At 43.7% G+C, this 25,552-nt stretch overlaps 1 protein-coding gene across 1 annotated transcript in view; it reads right to left on the minus strand.

Annotated features, from left to right (window-relative positions):
- The window catches only part of Ipcef1 (interaction protein for cytohesin exchange factors 1), a 162,728-nt gene extending 147,831 nt beyond the window's left edge, over positions 1 to 14,897 (minus strand). Inside the window, exon 1 of the mRNA XM_028854055.2 lies at positions 14,754 to 14,897. The gene's annotated coding sequence lies outside the window, so the exon portion shown is untranslated. The remainder of the gene's footprint in view (positions 1 to 14,753) is intronic.
- Positions 14,898 to 25,552: the final 10,655 nt, after the last annotated feature.

Genomic DNA, 25,552 nt, shown 5'->3' on the forward strand with positions numbered 1-25,552 from the left:
ACACGGACATGCACACATGCACAGGAACATACTGATTAATTTTGTTAATGTTGCTCTTTGGGAAGTTAGGTTTATTTTTTCCATATTGCTACTGCATCTCCAAGAGCACAGAGCACAGAGTAACAGAATGGTATCAATGGTAAGAATAAACTTATGGCATCTATAACTCCCTCACCTCCAATAATCCGCTATTTCAGCACAGCACTTCAAAATCACAGAACTTTGGTGTTCTCCTTTGTGGAGACTGTTAGTTTTCCATTGTGTTGGAAGCAGTGTGAATCATATAGAACATCTTGGCTACTTCTAAATTATACAACTGAAGGTTTCAGACTGAAAGAAAATGAATGTCTAGGCTCGGACAAAAACAAAACTGTTAAAAATCTTGCCTATCAGGCCATTTCCCTTACTAGTCACTTGCTATGTGACCCAATGCATCAAAGAAGGCCAAAGCTGGAAACCTGAGGATAAAATGTTTTGTTTACTGTCAAATAAAACCTACTTTGATGCATTAAGGGTCTCATACTGGTAAGGAAAACCCTATTGGTCATAATCTCACAAATCTTCCATGGCTAGACTCACCCCACACTATTCAGGTGTCCTCAGGGCTGGCCTAGGTGGGCATCTTTAGTTCCTGGCAGACTGTTTTGCACACAAATAAGGTCTCGCCCATCATCCTTATGCATTCAGCTTTCTCAATAATTATGAACTCCTAAAGGACAAGCATGGTCCTCTTCTGTTTTACACTTATGATGTGACTTTTAACTCTCTTATGTCCCTGACAGAAGCTAGGCTTAGTTATATTGAATATGTTCCTCTAGAAGAATACATTTTTCTCAAAATAATACAACTAAAAAGAAAGGAAGCTTAGAATTAAAAACGTTAAAGAGCCCTTACTCCTGTGAGTCAGTTTTGCCCCAACATCAATTCTGGCCCATTTTCCCAGTATTGATGATTTACCCCATCTGCCTGTTTCTCTGTGCAGAAAACAGACACATGTTTTTAAGACATACAACCTAGGGAAACTAAGAGACTCGTGTCAACGGCTTGATTTATAGCTGATACATTTACTTTTATTCAATAAATGCTAGTGACTATATTTTTGAAGTTTCTTTTTATAGTTGAGAAGGCTTTTCCGAACAACACATAAGACCTAAGTTCCTAAAGGGTTGGTGACTGCAGAGCGGTGGCCAACTGGGGGAAATGTCCCAACACACGACAGTGAGCTCACTTCCTTAATAAGAGGGACTTCTCAGAGGCCAGTTACAAAAGACCATTAACCAATGGAAAGGCTGACAGAGAGCTTAAAGAGGCTGTTCACAGAGAGGAACAACAAATGACTTGTAAATATGTGAAAAGACAGTCACCCCCAACTCCCAAGCACAAAGAAACAAAGAACCAAATATTAATGAAGGCATTTTTTTTCACTTACTGGAAGGCGATCCTCAAAATACAGTCACAAGATAGAAAGAATCAAGACAGTGTGAAAGAAAAGAGACTACATATGTATATACACACACAAGCAAACACATGCATGTGTGTGCATTTATACACAGCCACACCTTGGTGTCCATGGGGGATTGATTCCAGGACCTCCATAGGATACTAACATGCACAGCTATTGAAGTCTGTTGTATACAATGATAGCATTTGCATAGAATCTACACACACATCCTCCTGCAAGGTTTAAATTCTCTCTAGACTGCATATGATGCCTAATACAGTAGAAATACAATGCAAATAGTCCTTATACTGTGTTATTCAGGAGACAATAACCTAGAAGAACTCAATATATATGCATCACAGGCATAGTTTTCTAAAACTATTTTCTATCCAAGGTTGGTTGAATCTCTGGAGGCAAAACTGCAGATAGAGTGGGTCAAAGTTCTTGCCACACAAGCCTGGTGACTGGATTTGATCCCTGGAAACCATGATGAAAGGAGAAAACCAACTCCTCAAAGTCATTCTCTGACCTTCACAAATGCACACTCCTGTGTGTACACGCATATGTGTACACACAAAACCACTCAATAATAAAACTTCAAATGTTTAAAAAAAAAACTACAGCTCTTCTTTGCCACATCCAATCTCTCCACATAGACAAATCTCTGACATCCTTCTCCAGGGTCTAGCCTGACCTAAACTTTCCGCATGCCCTCTCTGCTGTCCAACCTGCTCTGTCTACATCAGACTTAGAACTAACAAAAGAAGTCCACATGACCAAATCTCACGGCAAAAACACCGACAATATGGAAGATCAAGCCAGCATCTTCTCTCCAAAGCCCACCAGTTCTATAGAAATGTTTGCCAGTGAGGATAACCTAGGTGAACCCCCAGACACAGAATTTAAAAGAACAACCAATGCCAGGTGTAGTGTTGACAGCCTTTAATTTTAATCCCAGCACTCGGGAGGCAGAGGCAGGAAGATTCTATGAGTTCAAGGACAGCCTGGTCTACAGAGTGAGTTCCAGAACAGCCAGGGCTACATAATGGGACTCTGTCTCAAAAAAGGAAGGAAGGAAGGGAGGGAGGAAGGGAGGAAGGGAGGGAGGGAGGGAGGGAGGGAGGGAGGGAGAGAGAGAGAGAGAGAGAGAGAGAGAGAGAGAGAGAGAGAGAGAGAGAGAGAGAAAGAAAGAAAGAAAGAAAGAAAGAAAGAAAGAAAGAAAGAAAGAAAGAAGAGAGAGAAAGAAACAAAGGAAGGAAGAAAGAGAAGAAAAAGAGCAACTCTAAACTTCATCAAAAAATTCAAGGAGCTTAAAGAATATACAAAGGAACAGCTCAGTGCAAACAAGAAGACAGAGCCGTATGAGAACAAGAGCCTGCGAAAACACAAACATGAAGCTGGTGGGAATGATAACGTCATTCCGGGACTTGAGGTTGGAATCCAACCAGGAGAGAAAAGCATTGAAGAGAACTCAAACTAAAACGAAGAAGAAACTGAAAAACCCAATAACTCAGCTAAGAAACCCAAATGACAGCCTTCAACGTAGAATGAATCACACAAAAGATAGACTATGAATGAGGACTTGATGATAAAGCTGAGGATCTAGACCAAATAAACAAGGAATTAAAAAAAAAAAAAGTTTAAGAACACAGGAAAGGAACATAGAGTTTCAAATGTGTGAGATCCTGAAAAACACCAAACCTTCAAATGATAGGCACAGAAGAGAGAAGAATCCTGAGTCAGTGGTGTAGACCAGGTCTTCAATGAGATAGAAGAAAATTTCCCCAAACTAAGGAAAGACAAACCTATACAGGTATAAGAAGCACACAGGACACCAGATAGACAAGACCAAACGAGCAAATCCCCACATTGAACCTCAGTGATTGTTGGGTAATTGACTAATAGGATATTCAAATGCATCATGAGGGGAAGGAAAAAAATTAAGACTGCCAGGCAACAAAGCATACATCCCCAAAGAGGAGAGTGTGAAACATTCCCAGACACTGGGCTACACACACACACACACACACACACACACACACACACACACACACACAGTGTCAGCTCAGATTCCAATCTGAGGGGTGAAATGAAATAAAAATTGTCTTTCAAATATTGACTAAGGGCGGGGTTTTTAGGCACCTATCCACATGAGTAAGCAAAGCACCTACACCTTAGATCAGTCACCAGTCAGTATCAGCTGACCTTGTGCCCCGAAAGGGCTTCCAGAGTCATGAAGAGAACAGATTTTTCAACATCAAAGGAAGACATGATCTAAACTCAAATGAACTGTCTCAGTTTTAAATATTTGCTTGCCTCCAGCAAACTCCCGAGTCCCTCCTGGCCCACTGTGGCGTCTCTGTGTTGTGAAAAGTTCTTATCAGCTCCCAGCTAATCTGCGGCTTCCATCTGTAGAAAAGCCAGAACATACCTCGGTCCCAGGGAGCACACACTCAGATCCCTGGTCAGAAGCAAGTGAAAAGTGAAAAGACCGTGTGTGGTTGGAAGAGGTCAAAAACTCAGTAATTCCCACCAGATTACTTCCTCCTGAGGATAATCCTCGCTGCTAGAGCAACAAATGACCAGTGCGAAATGCTGAGCAAGTAAACACAAAGGAGACCCGATCCATGCCACTGCCCCACCCCTCAGCAATGCATGGGAAACATGCTTTGAACAGACCAGCAGGGCTTAGGAAATTATAGCTTCGCTTTCAGCTAACACTCTGCCTAGGGAAGTTGTCGTGTATGCACCATGAAACCCGATCCAAGAACTTTCTCCTACAGAAGGCTTCTGAAGCAGGTTCAGCTGTGGAAAAGGGTGGGGGTGGGAGGGCTTCCCGCCTTCTGCCCCTCTCCACTTGATCCGTGTCTGATTTCTAGTCTTCCCTGGGGGAATGGAAAGTGGAAGAGCTTGTTTATTCCCGAAGGCTGACGACGCATTTCTACACCCTAAAATGGCCAAAGGTGACCGTGACAAAGAAATCCTTTGTCTCGTATTTAAAAGCCGTGGTTCTTACAAGGAACCCCGCCGTGGCTTCCATTTAAAGTATGCAGGACAAATGCAACTGAAATATCAGCAATTGTGGATTATGTCTTAGAAATTCCCTTATGTCTTTCCTGGAGCTTCCTCAGACCTGTTGATCATGTTTTAATTGTTTGGAAAACTTACCTTCTTTTGAAAGCCTCTGAAGGACAAATAGTTACCTTGCTGTTTAAGTTTCCTGTGTCAAGAAGCTAATGTTGGTCATCTTAGATGACTGTGTTTCAAAGCCTCCTGGTTAAAACGTTTTGGAAAACTTGAAAGAGTTTCTCTCCTTTGTCAAACTGAACTGAGGATGGGAATGCTCTGCTCTGTTTCTATTGGCACATCTCCTATGCTAATTAAAATGCTCTCCCCCCCTCCCCAATCTCACACAGGCCCCTAAGTCACAGATATGACCATAAAGTGGAAAGCCAACATGAATGCCCTCTGGGCCTGCGAGAAGTTGGCACTCTGTGATAGAGGCTTAGGAGAGTCATAGAGATGAGGCAAGGTCTTTTGTTGCTAAATAGGTGTGCCGTAAGGTCAGAAGTCAATGCCAATAAAAACATACAGGGCCATAGTGTGCCTTCTTAGCATGCACAAGGCCTTGAGTTGAACTTCCTAAAATAAGTGTGTGTGTGTGTGTGTGTGTGTGTGTGTGTGTGTGTGTGTGTGTTCTGCCCCAAATACCCTACAATGTCTTGACCATCTGATCTTGAGGCAGTTCTAGAAGACACCCTGGAGAGAATTAGGGATAACGGGAAGAAATTCCATCTAATAGAGACCCCACGGTTTGTCACCCTCCTTCCTTCTGGGATTACAGGGAGCCTGGCCTCACAAAGCTTTGCCGATGTCATTGCCTAATTCTTGTCAGGGTGTATCGAAGTCAAGTCACGGGTCAGGCGCTCAAGCAAGCCGACTCACAGACATTACAGAACCCTGAGGTCTAACAGACCTAGGCTCAAATTCTGACTCCAGAGTGAAAATATTGGTGCTGTAATCCTCACCCTGCTCTTTCTCCGAGATCTTTATCCAGGCTCTCGGTTTGGAACCTGTTTTCTCATCAGAGAAAGGCAGCAAGCTAATAGCAACAGTGATTCCTAGAGCTTTCTGGTCAAAAAAACTAGATAATGCCTATAAAACTTTATACCTTCCCTGGAGGAAGTAGGTAGTCATTTAACCTTAGAAATAACCACAGTATTAAATGTGTTTATCTCTGGGGATGTGGCAGACTATAGCTGAGGAACTCTGGCTAGAAACGGGGAGCCCCCTTTAGACTCTACTGTCTACTTTTGCTCTAGGGTTCACCTTGGTGGCTCTCACTGCCCAAAAAGTTGCAGAAATTGTCCAGGACAGCTCACTGCCTAAGGACATCCACCCACTGGCATGAATAGCGACTTCTGGGAATGTTGCAACAGTTTTATGAACTGATGCGGAGTATGTGCAGCTGAATCAATTTCTTAGACATGGTGGAAGAGTCCGTTAAAGTAAAAAATAATAATAATAATGATTGTGACAGGAACAGTGTATTCTTTCACTCAGAGTGCAGGTCATCTTATCCATGCATACAAGTGTATGGACATGCACAGAGACACAGAAACAGCACATACACAGAAGAAAAGGGGAAGGGAGGAAGGAAGGAAGGGAGGGAGGGAGGGAGGGAGGGAGGGAGGAAGGAAGGAAGGAAGGAAGGAAGGAAGGAAGGAAGGAAGGAAGGAAGGAAGGAAAAAAGAAAGAACATGATGACACCCAACCTTACAAGTCAGTCCAGGAGGGAAGGCTCTCTTGTGTACAGCATACAGAATGACTGAAAGCAGAGTGGAAAATGAACAAACCCCACATCTAGGAGCCTAATAACACCAGCTTCAGCAACTGAAAAGCAAAACCACTCACCAGGGAGTCCACAGTTGCTGAGTCTCACCTGCTGGGGCACTTACTCAACTGTGGTGACTCTGAAGTGATTCTGTGTGCTGGCTTCTCAGCTCAGAAAGGCCAGGGGGTCTGCTCCTGCTCTCTAGACAACTGATCGGCACATAACTTTGGAATGTTTGCTGGCGTTCACAAAATCAAACTAAGTAGCGCTCTAGTGCCCAGTTCAATCCTTGCTCGACAAGTCCCCAGGACTTAGGCAAAGCTGCCCTGCTTGATTAATCAAGTTGAAAATTCAAGTGCAAAAGAATCTGAGGCTGTGCTCCAAAGTAAAACCCAGCTCTAGCTGGATAATACTGACCTTGTTTACAAAGTAGTTCAAGTTCGGGTCCTTCTTTTTAGACGGAGCAGCTGTCAGAGGACCTGGCTCAAATGAGACCATGGTCATCTACATGGCTGCAAAGAGATTGCCAAGGTGAGTTTGCCATTCTGTTTCAATGAGACACCTAAAGAGTTCCCTGGGAAATATTAGAGAGGCCATAAGCGCTCAGTAAACATTACATGCTCATAAGTGAACTTTCATGCTTACAAAGGAAATCCATTCTTTAGATCTTTGGTCAAGATGTGTAGAGAGGTTAGGGATTTATGACCTAACAAGGGACTACAAAGTAAAGTCTTTATACCACATGCTCCAGGCTCTTCGTGAATGGAAAGAACATAGCTGTCATAAATGACCTGCACACTGAACGAATGAATAGAATGTTCCTGTCGCAATCATTAATTTTCTACTTTAACAGAATCTCTCATTATGTCTAAGAAATTGATACAACTGCATATACTCCCATCAGTCCATTAAAAACATTGCGACATTTCTGGTCTGAGCTATCCAAACAGGATAGCCATGAGGAGTCTAAAATGTATGGTTTTATGTTTTCAAGTGGTTTTTAAGATGTTTTTTATTTCAAAGAAATCAAGGTTTCCTCCTTAAAACACAACTTTATACGTCACCCAAGCGTCTTTTGAGTGACTTGTGGTACTTTGTGTAGAATTCCTGCACATTTTCAGCAGAGTAAAGAATGTTGAGACTCCCAAAGAGTGTTTCGAGTTGATCCCCTTCTGAGAGGTCTGGATGTCTCTACTTACACCAACACTCAGTATTATCTGTTGTCTATTTACCTACAGAGCATCACTGCCATCTTCAACCCAGCTATAAGATGTTTGCATACAAGTGGCTAAATACTCTGTTTCTTTCTGACATCAGGTATCCAGAACAACAACACACACACACAAAAAAAAAAAAAAAAAAAAAAACCTCCTAAGAACGCAGTTTCCTTCCTCACCAAAAAATAATAATTCTATCCTGTTTAAACAGGAAAGAATCTATCCAGTCACCAATTCCCAGTAAATATTTCAAAGCAGATTATATAATATTTATAACAAGTTGAAAGACATCGAAGCTTAGCCTGATAGCATAGGCTTGCAATCCCAGCTCCTGGGGAGTGGGGGTGGGGTGCAGGGGCTGGAGGGTTGCTGAAACAGGAGGATTATGTGTTAGTTTGAGGCCTGTCTAGACTACACAGTCAGTTTAAGACCAGTCCAGGCACCTTAGTGAGACCCTGTCCCCAAACAAATAAAAAGTAAAAAAAAAAAAAAAAAAAAAAAAAAAAAAAAAGAAAGAAAAAAAGAAGCCCTGGTTTTAGCTCTCATCCCCAAAAAAGAAAGAAGGGAAGAAGGAGGAAAGGCCGAAGGGAGGGGGAGGGGAAAGAGGGGAGGGAAAGAAGGAAGAGACAGAGACAAAAGACAAGGAAGGGGAGAAGGGGGGGAGAAGGGAGAGAGAAGGGGAATTCAAGAGGCAGAGTAAACAATTGTAGTTTTGCATAGATTCGATGAACTAGCTTTCTGCAATGATGTCTTCCCATTCCAAGTCTGTGGCTCTGCTAGTAATAAGTGTGGTAAAGGAAGTAGGGTAATTTAAATCCTGCTGAAAGGAGGAGACTCCTAGGTTGCAGAGGAACCCAAGAATGTGCTGGAAATCTTAGCTATGGAGGCTGTCACTAAAACCTCTATTTAAGTACCAAACTAAGTGTATGTCCAGAAGTGATCAGCAACTGTAGGAAATAAGTACTGTGAGGATCCAGCATGCATCAGTTGGGAAATCTCTGGCAGCCACATGCTCAAGTTAAAAGCTTCAGCTTTCTGTTTGGAAAGCCAGCAAGAGGGCTCAGGAAACAAAGGGGCTTTCGGACAAGCCTGAGGACCTGAGTTCAGTCCCTGGGGTTCACAGGAGGGAAAGAGAAAACTGGTGCCTGCCAGTTGATCCCTGACTCCTACCAGTTGCTTCCTTCTCTCTCTCTCTCTCTCTCTCTCTCTCTCTCTCTCTCTCTCTCTCTCTCTCTCTCTCTCTCTCTCTCTCTCTCTCTCTCACAGGCACATATAAATAAAAGGTGTAAAAAATAAACATTTTAATTTTTTTTGTATTTGGAACCAAGTGCCATCATAGCACCTCACTTTTCAATTCACATTTGAAAGTACAGCGTACAGCTTGAGAGAATAAATGATGTCCTCCCAAATAGAGACTGGTGTTCTATGTCTAGCCCATGACCCTAGTGGCACCACAATCCAAGCTTCCTAGTCAGCTCCATTTATGAAAGGATGCCCTTTACAGTTGTCACAATAGCCCACTTTTCATTCTGTAAATGTGTTTCATTGTTTTGTCTTTCTTCACCCCATTCAATGGTGAACTGAGTCTACCAAGGCCCAGTGCCACAGGTTACAGTCAGAGAAATGAGTCATTTTTGGATCCGGTCCCTGCAAGTTCTTGCCAGCCATACAGATGGGTTTATGACTACCACTTGAAATTATCGGTATTCTTGTTCCATCCTCTGTGGGTTTCCCTGGGCTGTGTGAACAAAAACACAAACTAAATTGCTCAAACAGCCAAAACTTCCTCTCTTGCAGTTCTAGAGGCCAGGAGTCTGGAGTAGAGGTGCCAGTGGGGCTGTGGGTCCTCTGAGACCTGCAGAGACTCTTCTCACTTCTTTCCAACTTTGAGGGTAGCTGGCCTTCTTGGCTTGCAGTTGAGTCACTCTGCTCCTTGGCCTCATCCCCACGTGACAGCCTGCACATCTGCTTCCATGGGTCATCATCTGATAAGGACGCTAGTCTTCTTTGATTGGGACACCCCACTACTGCAGTGTGACCCCAACTTCACCTAGCTAATTACATCCCCAACTACTGTACTTCCAAGTAAGAGCACATTCTAAGAGACTTGGCATAAGATGCTAGCACGTGGTTTTGAGAGAAGGGAACCATTCAGTCCACAGCGTGTACACACACACACACACACACCTAATTTTTTTTCCTAACAGAATTCTTACATCCCAGTTGAGTCTCTATATGATTTTTTTTTTAATGAATTAAAATGGAAAGACTTCTTTGGTTTTTAGCATTTTTTTTCTTTTTTTCAGGTTTCTCTAGCGTTTATTTACTTTGTTCATTTGATCCACACAATAAAACAAATTGGCGAGGTATGTTTATCTCAGGTCTTATAAATGAGAAAACTTGATTGTGCAGTCCAGTGCCTCATCTGTAGCTCAGAGCTACAACTTTGTGGGAGAAAAGGTTGGTTTCAGCTAACAACTCCAGGTTACAGTCCATCATTTCAGGGAAATCACAGAATCAAGAGCTTGAGAGAAGTAGTCACATCACATCCACAGTCAAGAGCAGAAAGAAACAGAGGCACACATGCTCGCTTGCTTTACTATGGTCTACTAGAGCTCTTTGCTCTCATTACACCTCAGGACCCCCTGTGTAGAGAATGCTTCCACCCACAGTGGGCTGTGTCATCAAGACCAATTAACTTAAGACAATGCTCTACAGACATGCTCATAGGCCCACCCAGCATAGACCCCCCTCATTGAGGCTCTTTCCAGGTGGTTCTAAGTTGTGTCGAACTGACAATTATAGTTAACTATTATACTAACCTGAAGTTTTCAGTAAAGAGCTACTCATTCTTGTCCAGCTTTTTTTTTTTTTTTTTTTTTTTGAAAACCTCATCTGTATTCTAGTTTAGCATGAAGTTGGGGGGGGTTGTTTTGTTTTTTTTTTTTATGTTTTGTCTTTTAATGACTTCTATGCCTGTGTCAATTTAGGAGGGGAGTCTTCGATAAGTTTTGTTTAGCCCTTCACCTCTTCCTCGGCCGACTGTCTCATTCACTGGTCTCTGTGACAAACGCCGGAGATTCCTTAATACCTACAAGTTAAAATACTCCATTCTGGCTAAGTCTCTAATGACAGACTCCACCGTGGCACAATGGCTCAATGAGATGACAGGGGCAATTTTTTTGCTTCTGTGTGTGCACGCACATGTGTATGTGTGTGCATATCTGTGCAGGCTCACGGGCAGGCAATGCATTCACCTGTGCAAGCAGGTCCATGTGGAGGCCAGAGGTTGATGTCAGGAGTCTTCCTCTACCACTCCGTACTTTATTTTTTGAGGCAGGGTCTCTCCCTGAACGTGGAGCTCATCATTTCAGCAAGACTGTCTGGACAGTGAAGCCCCAGCATCTGCCTGAGTCCTCTACCCAGGACAGAAGTTACAGGCCAGCGCTCACGCTCCCTCACCTGGCTTTTACATGAGTCCTAGGGATCTGAACCCGTGTCTTCATGCTTACATAGCAAACACTTTGTCCACCGAGCCATCTCCCCAGCCTGACAAGATCTCACTAACAAAAACGCATTGACTCCTCAAAAAGGTATTTTTACCCTCTCCCCAAGTATCCTAGATGATAGGATATCACTATCAATATTCCCTATGAAATCGAGTCATCTTCATGTGTGAAAATCTAAACTTAACCAAGAGCTATAAACTACTGAACTAACTCTTGAACTTGCTAGAAAGCCATTCACTGCAGTCATTCAGGAAAAAATAACCCATTTTCATGTGAGTCTAGGAATTAATCAACCCAGACGGCCCCAGATGGAGTCTGACTTGATTGTTCTCATTTGAGAGCAGACACATGACTCTGCACCAGCCCTAATCTCTAAGGGGATCCCCCACGAAAACTAAACACCATAACTCAGAGTCTTTTCTGAGATCGCAGTGACCCATGAACACAGCATCCCTGAAAGCTGATTGTGTTTTACCTTTAACAGAGGACTCAAAAAGGGCTAAGATTTTGGTCATTTATTTTCATGTGACACCTATTTTGCTTTTAGATTGTTATGGCAAGTATGTTTCACTAATAAAAAGCTTTGAAAAAAAAAACACAAAACAAAAATAGCCATCAGCTATAAACCCACTCTTCATATAGTTTAGTGTATCTCACCTCAGTCTTTCTCCTCTGTAGTCTTTTTATTTAATTTAAAAAGTCCTGCTCCTGTTTTTTGTTTGTTTGTTTGTTTGTTTGTTTGTTTTTTGAGACAGGGTTTCTCTGTGTAGTTTTGGTGCCTGTCCTGGATCTCGCTCTGTAGACCAGGCTGGCCTCGAACTCACAGAGCTCCACCTGCCTCTGCCTCCCAAGTGCTGGGATTAAAGGCATGCGCTACCACCGCCCGGCTTTGCTCCTGTTTTTTTAAGCATTGTATGATAATATTCCCAAAATATCATTTTACTGTTGATATTAGCAGGCTTGGACACATTAACAGACTTCTAGCTAATATGTTTTTGTTTAATAAATGGCTACCTTGGTCTGCTCCCCCTGTCAGAGAAATGCATAAATGAAGTGACTTATGAGCAACAGAAATTAACCTCTCAGGGTCATAGAGGCTAAGAAGAAGTTCAAGATCAAGACACCAGCCATCAGGTTTGGTACCTGATGTGGGCTGAGTGTCTATAGATAGGGCCATGTGTCCTCATATGGGTGAAAGGAACAAGGGCTTGTTCCTTGACCCTGGCTTCCACCTCCTCATCACCTCCCAAGAGATCCCAGATGGGCACTGAGCAGCCATGAAAGGTTCACAGGCATCATTCAGACCACAGCAACAGCAAGGACTCTTGAAAAGACACAAGTCCATCTTAGGGAACAGAAAACAGGAGAAAGCAGGAACGAGAAAAGGTCGTCAATTCCTAGATATGGGTGTGATGACCTGAACACTGAAGAAAACACCCTGATGGCTGCAACTTGGAGAAGCCCTGTGTCATGGGCAGGCACTTTATCATCCCATTTCAATTTCTTTTTTTTTTTTTCTTTTTGTTGTTGTTGTTGTTTTTGGTTTTTTTGGGTTTTTTGAGACAGGGTTTCTCTGTGTAGCTTTGCGCCTTTCCTGGAACTCACTTTGTAGAACAGGCCTTGAACTCACAGAGATCTGCCTGCCTCTGCTTCCTGAGTGCTGGGATTAAAGGTGTGCGCCGCCACCACTGCCTGGCCCATTTCAAATTCTTACACAGCTCAAAAAGAACAGTGGCTTGTGGTTCATAGAGACAGTCAGTGGTGGATATAGATTTTGAGCAGGTGTGCCTGACCCCACACTATGTCTTTCTGGTTATATCATGATGCCATCACCTTCACCACCGTCATTCCAACAGCATGCCCACGGTTTCCACCAATACCACTCCGACCACCACTGTCTTCTCTATCATCTCCTCCACCGTCACCATTACTGTCTCTCTATCACCTCCATCATCTCTGCTGTGGCCTCCACCATCTCTCCTCCACTGCTTCCACTCTCACTACCACAATCTCTACCGCCCCCACTTCACCTGCTCCGTTACCTCTGTGGTCATCTCTACCCTCTCTGTGATCACCTCTTCCAAGACCTCCACTTACCCCCACCACCTCTACTCCCACCTCTGTTGCCGAGAAGTGTAACCTGGGTAATAATCACCTAGGTGTCACCTATCATATCATCCATCACTACCACCATCGCCTCCACCATCTCTACAATCATCGTCACCTCTACTGTCCTGGAACAGCTACCGTGTCTACATCGCCTCCTCCTGCATCTCCGCTGTCACTGCCACCATCTATATATTATTACCTCCTCCTCTCCTCCTACTGTTCTGACCCTTTTATCCTCAAATTTCTGCGCATCTTTTCTCCCCTCACACTTTCAGATTCTGGCCTGCTTCAACCTAACCTCCTCTGACTGTTACTGTCTCAGTTGCCTGGGTAACAGAAAGAATGTCTACCTTCCGTGACCTTTACGAACCATCATAATCATTCATTCATCCAACAAATATCACTGAGAGCCTATGTCGTAAAAGTCATTCTTCGTAGCCTTAAAGGTATATGGCCAGTGGCCCTGTTTGCAAACAGATCGTATGTTTTAGAATTTTCTTCACACATACACACCCACTATTTAAATATCACACCTACTAGCAAATCATCAGCCCACTGTGCTTCAGCGGCCCGCTCACACGGCCTGACCTCCAAGCTGCATGGAAAGCAGAAGTGATCTGCTCAAGAAGGACTCACAAGTCAAAAGGAAAGTCTCAGGCAATAGCCATGAAGTAATTTCTTATCTCTTGTTGCCACAGCAAGCTACCGCAGGAAAGAACTTCCTATTTCCACGTTCTGATGATGAGCATTTGCTGAATGCAATTTGCCTGAAATGTTCACACGCGGACCTTCTACGGAAAAGATACCTGGTATATAAGTACAGTAGATAAAAGGGATAAAGGGTAGATTAAACAGTAAGCACACCAACAAAACTTTGCACCCACACTTGTATGATATGAGCAAAGAAAGAAAAAACCATTCTGTTTCCACCTTCCATGTAAAACAAGTCACCACATAGGAACCGGATTCTACCTACTACTATACTCTGCCTAGGTTTGGACTAGGAACTCACAGGCTACTTAAGTCTAATAAAGTCCACTACTGCAGGCAAAGATGCCTTAATGGGCTATAAATCTGCCTCTATAATTAAATTGTAAACTTTTTTACATGTACTCAAAGAAGGAAAGCTGAGCACTTCCTATGTCCTCTGTAAAAAGCCTTTGAATCAGCAACACCTAGCCCTAGCTTTCCAACCAGAGATGTTCTGTCTAGCCTATGACCTACATCTAAAAGCAAAATCCCCTCCAGTTGCCTGCATGTAAAGGAGAATTCTCCACAAAGAGCACACTTTCTCTAATGTGGGGGTCACAGAGCATTTCCCCAAATGAACCTTTCAGGACTCAAACAAATGCTGAAGTGAGCGTTTCTAAATCAAACCCCGGGCTGCAGACCAAGCGACTCTCAGTGCAAGCCTCCGGCAGCAAGAAGAGAAGAAACAGCAGATGCACAACTCTCCTCCTCACAGCTCTGGCAGCATGAGAGGCCTGCCGCACTGTGCTTCAGAGCCATGTGCTTAGGAAAAGCAGAGCCAACTCCACATCCCAAGAGCCCGTTTTCAGACCTGGCTGTTCTAAAGACCGTCAAAGAGTACCTTCGTATCACCCAGCAACTGTTTCTGTATCAGTCAGAGTGACTTTACTTACATGCAATATAAAGAGAGCCAATCCAAGAGCTGCCTCTGGATCCCCGAATTCAGAAAGCTCATAATAGTTGAAGGTCAAGACTGAAGATTCCACTCCAAGTATCCACAGCCCTGGAGGCTCAGCCCACACCAAACTACCCTTAGAAGCGAGCCAGAAAATAAGGCTATTTCAAAAGAAGGGGAAGTGTCATCTCTACTTCCTCAATTCTGTGTGTCTTCCTTCTTGTTCTTGTTGAAACCCTCCTGGATACAGAACATCAAAGCAGGCATGTCCCATCTGCCTGACTTCATTTATCACAGAAGACCACTCAGTGTGCTCCTTTCCGGAACACATGGATGAAACCCTCCCTGGTTTTACCTTCCTGTTGGGGAGGCAATTCGTGGGCATGAGGATGGCAGTACAGGCAAAGCTTCTCTTGCCATGTTGGGTGGAGAAACGGCTCAGCTGTCACGAGCAAACACCGCTCTTGCAGAGGACTGAAGTTCAACTCCCAGCATTCACCTCAGGCGACCCACAGCCACCTGTAACTCCAACTTCAGATGGATCTGACAGCATGTTGGGTTCTGACATCACATTCTATCATGTTTAGATTCAATCATTCCTACATTTCCATCGCTTCTCTCCCAGCCTTTTGGGATCCATTGAAGAGAAAGTAGCGATGAACTGGATTAAAGCTGTTCTTAAACAGTTAAGTCTTCTGCTGGGGAGATGACTTGGTCAGTAATGTACCAGCCGTGCACACATGAGGACCAGAGTCTGGATCCGCAACACGCACATAAGAAACTAAGCACAACACCACAGAAGCACGTCTGCCACCCAAGCACTGTGTGGCGAGACGTGGGGACAAATAGATCCCCTGAGCTCCCTGGATAATCAATCTTAACTATCGCTAAGTTGCAGGTTCAGTAAGAGACCCTGTCTCAAAAATAATAATAAAGTGAAGAGTGATAGACAAGACAACGATTGTCACCCCCTGGTGTCCCTACTTCCCCCACCCACACACGTGTGTGCCTACACACTTTCTAGTAGGCCCCACCTCATAATGACCCACCACTTCTCAGTACTGATATTCACAAACCATGCCCAAGCCGGCATTTATCCTTCTCTGCTTAATGGCTTCAACTAACAAATACCAAGTATCATGTAGTTCCTATGGACTCGGAGCTTCTGAGGACTCAGAGCCCAGTTTCACCAGCTCCTCTGGCTAGCGATGTTCAAGCTAGGTGATGTCAAGAGGAGCAACCACCTCCAGTCTCAATGGTGAAAGTAACTTCTTCCAAGATCACTCATGTGGTTGCTGGTAGAATTCAGTGTCTCATGAGCTGTGGGACTGAAGGCCTCAATTCGATGATCATTGCCTTCAAGCCAACCTCAGCTCCCTCTCCCATGGCCCCTTTCCAGGCTGCGACATGGCAACTGGCTGCCATGGAATGATTGAAGTGGCAAGACAAGAGTGGAACAGAAGTCACTTCTGCGATGTGATCCTAGACGCTACGTTCCCTATACTGCGTGGATTACAAATGAGCCACTTGGTCTAGCCTGCCGCACTAGAGAGCTGGGGGTTACAAAGTATGAATTCCAGGAAGGGACAACTAAAAGGATCTATCGCAGATGGCTTCCTGCCATGATACATAAAACTATATCCAAACTCAAGTTGCACCCGTCAAGTCAAATATCAGTCCAGAAGGAAGAATCATCCAGTAGGGAAATCATAAACAGACCCACCCTGGGAAGGAAATCTGACCCTTTCATAGGCATCACTGAGCACACACAGCAAGCCTATGTCAGATCATGGACCTGAGAACTTGACAGTCATCACCAATTCATCTCTAAGAAGGAAGTTGGCATATAGGCTGGAAGGTGGCTGCAAGGTCTTGCAATTTCAATAAAAAAATAATAATAATGTCCTACCTAATCACAACATGTGAGAAACAAGCATGGAATTAAGTCATATACCACCCATCCTGCTTTCTCCGTGTCTTCTTGTGTCTCTCTTCTTCCCAGAGTCCTCTCTGTCCCCCGAAATCCCACCTAACCTCTTCCTGCCTAGCTATTGGCCATTCAGCTCTTTATTAAACCAATCACAGCAATATACTTTCACACAGTATACAAATATATCACAACAATAGCTTACAAGCCAATATACTCCACACCTCATGATCAAAATGTCATTTAAAAAGTGTGTTAAAAATAATATTTTGGGGAAACAGGAAAAAAAGGACACATTTTTATTAAGCTATTGGTAAAAACTTTGGAGACTCAATGAACTTGAAAAGCTACCTCAGTAGAATGATTTCACAAGAACTTCACCTGGGTTGAGTATGTCACTCAAATCCATATGTGGAAACGTAACCTCACTATGATGGTATTTAGAGGTGGACCTGTGAGAAGAGATTAAGTCATGAGTCAGAACCCATGTGTATGCGATTGGTGTTCTTACAGAGGAGGCCCAGAGAGCTGGCTCTCCCTTGACTATGAGAGGGCCCAGCAAGAAGATCATCGTACATAAACTAGGAAACAGACCCTCAGTAGACTCCAGGCCAGCCAGTTAATCTTGACCTTTTGGTCTCCAGAATTGTAAGGAACAAATATTTGTTATTTATAATCTACTAGCCTACTAGCCTGGAATATTTTGTTATAGCAGAAAAAAAAAAAAAAACTGAATGTGGTGGTTTAACTGAGATGGCCCACAAAAGTTCATATGTTTGAATGCTTGGCCCCCAGTTAGTGGAACTGTTTGGGAAGGATTAAGAGGTGTGGCCTTGTTGGAATAGGTGTGTCACTGGGGGGTGAGATTTGAGGTTTCCAAAGCTCACACCAGGCCCAGTCTTTGTCTCTGTTTCTGTGTCTTTCTGTCTCTCTCTGTGTGTCTCTCTCTGTCTCCCTGTCTCTCTCTCTGTCTCTCTCTCTTATCTGTGTGTGTGTTTGTCTGTCTGTCTGTCTGTCTGTCTTTCTGTCTGCTACCAGCAGATCAGGATATAAAGCTCTTAGCTTTGGCTCCAGGGCCATCCCTGTCTGTTCCCTACCTTGACGATCATGGAGTAACCCTCTAAAACTGTAAGTAAGGCCTAAGTAAATGTTTTAAGAGTTGCCTTGATCATGGTGTCTCTTCACAATGATAGAACAATAAATGAAGACACTGAACATTTTGACCAGAAACAAAACTAAGACTCTGTAGTATATTTGTATGTACATTTCTATTTCTAGGAGGCACTATCTCAGCTCCTCCCTCTGTGAAGTTATCCTCTAGCTCCCTGATTTACGAAGTATTAAAAAATAGCAGGGACTAACTTCACAGCATGTCTTAGACACCATCATCAAAGTCATCCACAAAGGTTTCATTATTTATAACTATGTGTTAGAGTCCCATAGATCCTTGAGTATACCATCTGACTCATAGAACTAAAATTATCTCACAGTGACTGGCCTTCAATCTGGTGGTGAAACTATAGGTTCATTTTGCTCCCTGGTTTCCACAAAGGCTTCATTTAAATGAGAGGAAACACATTAAATGATAAAAGTTCTCAATAACAAACAGAGTTCTTCCAAGGAAGAGCATCAGAGCTTAAGAGATGTCTACAGATTTAAGATATGAAAGCCAGTGGGTGAGAGGAAGATGAATACAGGCAGGGCACCACAACATTCCAAGAACAAGGAGGATGGTGTGGTGAGGAATGGCATGCCCATGATGCTCTCAAATGGAGAAAAGAAGTCCCACGACAGAAACCTTCAAAGTTCTAAAGGAATCTAAATTTCACCTTAAAATTTTGTATTCCATCATTAAGCAAATCTTTTCAAGTACCATCCTAGAGCTGAAAATACAACAGAGAACTTCTCTTCTTATGCTTGGATTAAGCTGGAGTTTTAGAACCAGACACACAGATGTAATGTATGCAGTGGAAATAATAGTCAAGGAGGAAAAATGTTAAAAATAATGCAAAATAGGAAATACATTGGGTCTAGAGAGCAAGTAAAAATTGGATGGATAGCTGGGCAGTGATGGCACACACCTTTAATCCCAGCACTTGGGAGGCAGAGCCAGGCAAATCTCTGAGTTCCAGGACAGCCTGGTCTACAGAGTGAGTTCCAGGACAGGCTCCAAAATGACACAGAGAAACCCTGTCTCGGAAAAAAAAAAAATGGATGGATAGCCTAGAAAATACAAAGAAGATGACAGATGAACCATGGCCTAAAGGAAGTGAAGGAAATCATGAGCCCTGTGGACAGCTGAGGGGAGAGCTGGGGGCGGTCAGAGAGAGCCAGAAACACAAATATCCTATCACCTCCAGAGCCTTCTGGGACCAGGAGAACAACTAGAGAATGTGGAACAGCAAGAGAAGAGGTGGGGGAGGGGAGAGGGGGAGGGGAGAGGTGGGGGGGGGGAGGGGAGAGGGGGGGAGGGGAGAGGTAGGTAATCACAGTGATAGCTCAGCTCTCTGAGGGTCACAATGAGAACCGGTTTATTTGTTTCTCACTCTGACCAACTAAACCAAGAGCTGGCTGACTTTTTCATGACCAATCAGATAGTAAACACTGTATGGGTCAGATAGTATCTGTCACTTCTTCAACTCTGCCATTAGAGTATAAAAGCAGCCATTGGCAACACATTAACAAAAGAAGAAGAAGGCAGTGTTCTGATCAAACTTTGTTTATAGACACCGGCTTTTGCACAGCATATCATTTCCAGGTGTCACAAAATGTTCTTCTTCATCTTTGTATATTTCAAACTGCAGAAAATAAGTGAGTGTGGAACACACAGCCCCAAATGGGACAACTGTGTCACACACACACACACACATACACACACACACACACACACACACACACACACACTACCAAGTCTCAGAGATCGTCACAGAAAAGAAGCAGAAAGGTTGTAAAAGCCAGACATTGAGGGGGAGTGCTGAGAAGCAGTGATCGACAAGCATCACTGGGCTTGTAGCACACGTGATCTCACAATAGTTTGACTACATGCACAATGACACACACAAGATCTGCACAAGATTGTGCCTGTCAAAATCCTAGCATGGATCGAGGAGGGGCTCATAAAGCCCCACTCCTAGCTGAAATGCTTTTGGAAGTTGAATATAGTTTCATCAGGGCGATGGCCCCCTGTAGGTTTCCTATGCTCCACTAGCTGGCCCTGCATCCATGCACATGCTGACTGCCCTGGAAGGTTTAAGAAAAGAAACAGGAGGGAAAGAAAAAGAGAGAGAGAAGCACCTATGTGAAGTTGGAAGAGAGATTTGGGGATCCGTGGGAGGAGCTATGGGAGAGTGTAGGATAATAATGACTGAACAGACATGACGTGCTCCAAGGATAAGCAAAACTATATCTACTTCTAAAATGGTAAAATCTGCCATAACTGACAAACCACAAACCACTCTTGGACCCTCAACATAAATACCAACCCCTAAACTGAACCAGATAATTCAGAGACAGGTGAGTGAGAGATGACTCAGAAAGATGACCTCCTACGACGTGCCCTTTCTCAAGAAGTTACTTCATGATAAAATTTACCAAAACAAAGGAGTAAGATATGGGGGTGGGGGGTGGGAATGGAAGATTAGAAAAGACTATAAATAAGCTTTGAAAATAGCAAAGTTGAATTATGATGACATTTTATTGGTGCTGAAATGTGATTTTATTTGTATGTTAATAAATAAAGTTGCCTAGAGATCAGAGGTAAAAGCGAGCCATTAAGCAGAAGTCCAGCGGTTGTGGCACATGCCCTTAATCCGATTGCATGGCAGGCAGAGTCTCTGTGTGGTCAAGGACACAGCCAAGTGTGGTGACACGAACCTTTAATCCCAGTGTCAACCATAGAGACCTGGAGGTCTGTATAGACAGGCAGTGATGAGGAAGTCATGTGGTTGGGTTTAGAGCCCATGAGAAGGCAGAACAGAAAGGTAATAAAAAGACAGGACACAGGAAGAAGGTCTCTCTCTCTCTGGGGAAGGACGGCAGCGAGTGATGAGCTAAAGGTAGTCTTGGCTCTTCGCTAGTGCTCTGATCTCTTGGGTTTTTAATTCTGTATTTGGATCTGTGTTCTTATTTAATTAGACAGTTTAAAATTCATCTACATTAAATAATACTGGGCTATAGATAAGTAGCATATCCCTGGAACAAATACCTGGGGTGACAGCGTATGGGCTTATTTTAAGTGACGTCATAGCTTTAAGCCCCAGGTCACTCAGTGCCATCACTGGGGGCTTACAGTGAGGCAGAGCAACATGGTAGAGAGAGCATAGTGAGGCGGAGCTGCCCTCGTGATGGTAAGGAGGCAGAGAAAGGAACAACAAGAAAGAGCCAGGACAAGATATATCCTCCCGGAACACACTCACCCGTGACCTTCTCCCCCCAACCAGGCCCCACTTTGCATGGTTCGACTGTCTCTCAGTGATCTGTTCGCTTCTGAATCTACCAGTAGATCCATCTGTTTGAAGGAAGAAGCTTCCTGGTCTCCTAAATCCAGAGGACTCTTTCCTCTCATCTCTGCTTACATCAGGAAGCAAGCTTTGAGGACATAAGCCATGTAGTGGTGGGGGATGCTTCATAACCAAACCATCGCAACTAGTTATTGAAAACTCCAACTTAGTCAGTGGGAGAGACAGAGGGAGGGAGGGACGGACGGACGGAGGGAGGGAGGAAGGGAGGGAGAGAGGGAGGAGAGAGGGAGAGAGGGAGGGACAGAGGGAGGGAGGAAGGGACGGAGGGAGGGACGGAGGGAGGGAGGGAGGGAGGGTGGGAGGGAGAGAGAGGGAGAGTGAGTAAAGGAGAGAGTAAGTAAAGGAGAGAGGATTTATTTTGGCTTGTGTTTTCCATTGTGGTAACAGTTCTTCTTGGAGGGGAGTGAATGGCTGAGCAGCTCATGCCAGGTCATGTTAGAAGGTTGTTGTTCAGCATAGGCTGTTCACTTCACAGCAGACCAGCACACAGAGAGAGATTTGAGGCAGCCGCTAGGTACAACTAGCAGAGACCCACTTCTGACCTATTTCTGTCTGCCAGACCCCACTTTCTAAGGATTCTACAGGCTCCCCCAAATATAGCACTGCCAGCTGGGACAAATTGATCCCATGGGAAACGGCTCAGTTTCAACCCAATAAACTCCGCATGTAGAGCAGCACCCCTGGAAGCCCATTTGCCTGAGAAACAGGACTTTATTTTTAAGGTAAAGCCCCATCCTTCAGCCTCAGCTGCTCCATCTCTCTCATCTTACGGGTCCTCTACGTGTCTCAAGGCAAATATCTGAGTTGTTAACATGCTTAAGCAAAGTGTGTGTTGTGTTACTCTGCAGACACCACACTGAAACTCTTAATAATTTGGGGAACAGGCATTCCACATGTGCATCCAGGTCCATCCAGCAGATTATACAGCTGGCCTGCTTTAAGTTTGCCTTCCAAACTGGACTGCAGCTCTCTGAAAGCAAGGATGGATCATTGCTTACGCTGGTACCTTTGTGTGCTTGTCTAGGGCCCCCAGTAAATGACTGCTTGCCTAGCTGATACATACACATATTTTACCTATGAGGGTTATAATTTAGTACTGTAGGATCCTAGAACCTAAAAGCTATGATTTATAGGCTGCCTGGGGTTGCTCTAACAGCATCTATGAAACATTCTGACTCTCTCTGATGGCCTGAAGTTCCATAATTACAATTTTGTTCCTTTTTTTCTAACTGTATCTCCTTCTCTTGTATTGCCACACCTTCTGAGAAACATAGACTTTAATAGCTGCACTATTAAACTTTAGTGAATGTGAATTTGTCATTTTTTTTGGCACATACAGAACCATCCCCTGCCCCCAAACAAGTAAAGTCATTCTATGATGACTCTGAACATACAACACACAGTAATGTCATTATCTGAGGGAAAATATTGGTAATACATATATTACAAATAAATCCAGCAGCTTTTTAAGTCTTGGATTATCTAAGTCAAAATAGCAGTCTACATGAAAACATATGAATTCTTAAGCATTCCTGGATGGAAAAATACACATTATCTCCAGTACATCCAGCACCATTTGGATACATGCCTGAAGCATTATTTGACCTTTTTACTAATCATATATAAACCCCCTTATCTGGTTCATCTTTGCTTTTCCGTATTTGTGGAATGTCTAGAACCTAAGGGGTGGATCCTAGAAAAAAAGACGGGTATAGAAGTTCATCACACCTACCTGGGGACCAGGCAGTAATCCCAGGATTCAGGAATGGGAAAATCAGAAGATCAAAGTTATACTCTGGCTAAATAGTAATTTCAAGACCAGCCTGTGATATATGAGACCCTTATCTTAAAAGTCAAAGTAAAACGAAGGAATGCTTACTGTGTGGAGGGCAATTATAAGAGATGTGCCTGGGGCTGGGGAGATGGCTCAGCGGTTAAGAGCACTGGCTGCTCTTCCAGAGGTCCTGAGTTCAATTCCCAGCAACCACATGATGGCTCACAACCATCTGTAATGAGATCTGGTGCCCTCTTCTGGCCTGCAGGGACACTTGCAGGCAGAACACTATACATAATAAATAAATAAATCTTTAAAAAAAAAGAGAGAGATGTGCCTGTAATTTACTTGCTCACGATAATTCTTCTCGCACCCCCACTTCAGAGATGAGGAAAGTAAAAACAGAGAAACCAGAATATTTGCCAGGGGTCCCATGGCTTGCAAATGCCAGAGAATGTGGACATGAAATGATCAGGAGGATGTCAGAACCTTAGAGAAAAAAAAAAAAAAAGTTCTGATTGGAATGTTCTTGCCCAGCATTACACCATTTTAATGCAATAATTTTGTTGAAAAAAAGTGAAATTCTCAAAAAAAAAAAAAAACCAGAGACTTTCTATTTCTTCCTTCTTTCTTTCCTTTCTCCCTGAGCCCCCACCCCTGCCCTAATTTTTAAAGCTCTAAACTACAACCTATATGTTATGTAGGGCACATATGGCCATGTGCTGTTATATAAATTAAGTACATTTTCCAAAATTAAACAATAGAACCCTAAGTGTAGTTTCCCTCCCATCTGCCTGCCCTGTTCTCCACCTCCGGCACACACTTGATTAGAAAGTTCAACAGCTCCATTCTGAGAGCTTCAGGGACATCTGATTTGCCTAGGAGTCTCACCTAATGGGTTATTTTAGCAGCTTGATATACTTCTGTTTGTAAAAATTCCAAGGCTTAAAATAGCCATTCTCTGGTCCCATAAATGAGATGGCAGTTGGGACAAGTTGAGCCAAGACTATCTCCTTAAAAATAAATAAATAAATAAATAAATAAATAAATAAATAAATAAATAAATAAAACAAAGATTTGTTTCTATTCCAGTGTATATGGGAGTATATGCCACATGTGTGCAGGTGCCCGTGGAGGCCAGAAGACCATGTCAAATGACCTGGAACTAGAATTACAGGTAATTGTGAGTTGCCGGACATGGGTGCTGGGAACTGAACTTGGGTCCTCTGGAAGAGCAGCAAGTGTTCTTAGCCACGGAGCCATCTAATCCCCACAATTAACTCTTAACAGCCCCTAACTGTATAATAAATCACAGAGAATATGTAAGACTGTTGGCTCAGGACCTCCTACCCCATGTCAGTGCCAAACTTTACCCAGTAATGACGGAGACACTACCACCAGTCAGGAAGCAGCATCTTGGCCATGTTTACCTCCCTTGGTTTTGAGAACAAAACTGAACCAAGACTCCATAGATTGTGGGAGCCCACAGAAGTTTCCTTGTGACATCTGAGTTTGCCTGACACAGCAGAGCTGCCTAAGGGAATGATGTGACCACGGGCAAGGTCGCCAGGTGGTTAGAAAGGTCTGCACTTGGCTGTGTCTGTTGCGGGGGAGGCCTTTTGCTCCACCCTTTGGCATTCCTTTGGCAGAGACAGTCAGGGCCTGATGTATAAGGATCCAGGCCCTCCAGAGGCTATTCTATGTTTCTGTCTCTCTCTAGCTGCATTTCTATCTAATATTTCCTGCTGCTCCTGCTCAAAAGTACCCCGGGGAAAAGTGGGGGTGGGATGGCCCCCCACAATAGATGTAGCCAAAGCTCAACCAAGACACACGAGCCCCATGCAGGTGTGATCTTGTAAGTGACTTAGGCCTTTGCAAAGTAGGGGGTCTGATCTCTTAAGCATAAAGACTTCCACCCAAGCACCTGTTCCATCCTCTCTTAGGTTTTCTATTGCTGTGGTAGAACACCACAAAAGTGACTTAGGAGGCAAAGGGTTTATTTCATCAGTCCATTGCTGAGAGAAATCATGACAGGCACTCAAGCAGGGCAGGAACCTAGAGGCAGGAACCGAAGAAGAGACCAGGAAGGAATGCTGCCTACCATCTTGCTCACTATGGCTTACCCAGCCTACTTTCTTAAACAACTCAGGACTACCTGCCTAGGGGTTGCACTACCCCCATGGGCTGGGCTCTCCCACATTAACTACTAATCAAAAAAAATGCACTTGCCTACAGGCAATCTGACAGAGGTATTTTCTCAGTGGAGGTTCCTCTTCCCAAATAACTCCAGCTTGTTTCAAGCTGATAAAACCAAAAACAAAAAACAGGATACAAATGCACACGAAAGTTCTGGTCCTCTGGTCCTGTGATTGCTGGTCACAACTGTATCCCTTCTAGATTAGCTGCCTAGACAACCATCACGTGAGTTTGATCATTGACCTAGCCTAGCATGAGTTCTAGACTTCTGTAGCTTCTACACTTTTGAGCATTATTGGCATTCCAGGTTCTATAAAGACTGGTCACAATGAAGGCAAGGTTTGAAGACACAAGCAGAAACTGCTAAGCAATCAACTAAA

This window comes from Peromyscus leucopus, chromosome 8a (assembly GCF_004664715.2).
Source record: "Peromyscus leucopus breed LL Stock chromosome 8a, UCI_PerLeu_2.1, whole genome shotgun sequence".
NCBI lineage: Eukaryota > Metazoa > Chordata > Mammalia > Rodentia > Cricetidae > Peromyscus > Peromyscus leucopus.